Genomic DNA, 1,956 nt, shown 5'->3' on the forward strand with positions numbered 1-1,956 from the left:
GTTATGTTTCCTTGGATTCTGTGTATGTGCATATATATATATATATATACACACATATAAAACTATATTCACACCTGGAAAAAGAGATCTTGACAGAAATACTGTGTAACATCTGGAAAAGAAATACTGGAATTTTGTTGGAAAATAGCAGGAAAATAATGTTAATGAAGTCAAGAAATAACTTTCTGATTGCTTTTGAAAAACTGAGAAAATGAGACCTATGAAAACACGTAATAAGCAGGTAAGTGAGTATCTTAAGGTGACTAGTACTAACAAGATGAAGCTTTTATATTTAACTGTAGTCCTTGTTTATGTTTAACTAATAAGGAAGCAGGTAGGTTACACCTTTTGAAATAATATGAGCAAATAAACTTTCTATAATTTCTAGTGTTTTTCAAGTATTTGTGTTTTGTTTACCATAGGCAATTGAACTGGACTAGTTAGTTCCAATTTATATTATTAATCTGCTGACATGGTATTTTACTTTCATTTTAAACATGCAGAAAACACTCCAACCATTTCCATCGTAAACCTAATCCTTGAGAACATTTTGGTTCTTATAGGCAAGGAACAGTTCGTCTTTTGTAACCAGTTTGAAAGTCAGTAATTTCAACTCTTCAAAATTTAGGATTGCAGGATGAGAATTTGATTTTCATAAACTGATGAAGCACCTTTTTTGGAAAGGTGTTAGTGTAGAATGGATGTCTCAGCTTTTCCTGCTAGCAGACCACCACAGACCTCACAACTCTTCTTATTTCCTGACTCATAATTTTCTGTTACTGTACTGCTGTTCTTTAATTTGAGTTCTAGTTCTTTCCCCTTGAGTTCTTGCTGTACATAATCTTCTAACATGTGACCAGCAGCTGATGAGTTCTCAGCTTGTAGGAGATTCTGTGTTTTGCTCCTCAAAAGTAGCATCTTGTACTTTGTACTCCACCCCATTTCTGTTTTACTACTCTTTATCAAGTTTGCTTTCCTCCTGTACTATTTTCTACCCCTCCTTTGTTCCATCTGCATATTCCAGCTGTGTGTCATCCACAGCCTTCATCAGCTGATGAAATGTGGGGAAGACTGACACAGAGGGGCACTGAGTGCCTTACTCCCTGTCATGCCTATCTAGTGGCAGTGCTGAGAACAGAGCCTAGGACCCCTCCTCATAACAGGTCATTTGTCCTACCCCTTTGTTTCCTTTGCACTGGAAGCTCAGACAAACTGTTTTCCTGCACAGCTAAAAGTGACCTGCTGTGCTTCACAAAGAAGAGATTAGCGTGATCTAAATGGGGTGATGGAAGCAGTCTGAAAGAGACCATTTTTTGATTCAGTTTTTACTTCTCTAACTCAAGCTGTCTTTCACTGATACTTGCTTAAACAGCAAGACAATAAAGAATTAATGCAGGTAGACAACATTTGCCCAGTTCTAAGCTGCATCTGGGATTCATTGTTGCACTGCTCCTAAGACTCAGCAATGCACTCCGGTTAACACATTTACTGTGTGTTCCAACTTCACTGCCAGTGAGAAGGAAAAACAAAGGCTATCATTATTGTTACACTGGGGGAAGATACAAGCTTTTGAAGATTGAAGCAAAACCAACAAAAGCCTATTAAGAAAATGCATTTTTATTAGTCTTTTTCAATCTCTCTTTCAAAGCTGAAATTATTTTCTCTAGACGAATCTTTCTTCCCATTGATGTGGAAGTGTGTTATACTGGATTTCTGACACAGGTGGTGTGAGTACAAGTTTCATTCATATGCAGTCTTGGAGTTCCTGTCAGTGTCATCTTAGATATCAGCAGGAAGATGATTATTTCAGGATATAATTTCATAGCTCCCAATGTTCCAGAGAGGGCACAATTTGTTTCAAGTGGTGTTTCCCCAGAGGCTGCCTCAGTTGTTGCTGAGTCAAATCAGGATGTCCACATACAACACTGTTGCCATTTATAGTGCAGATAGGAGATT

Source organism: Passer domesticus, chromosome 3, assembly GCF_036417665.1.
Source record: "Passer domesticus isolate bPasDom1 chromosome 3, bPasDom1.hap1, whole genome shotgun sequence".
Taxonomy (NCBI): domain Eukaryota; kingdom Metazoa; phylum Chordata; class Aves; order Passeriformes; family Passeridae; genus Passer; species Passer domesticus.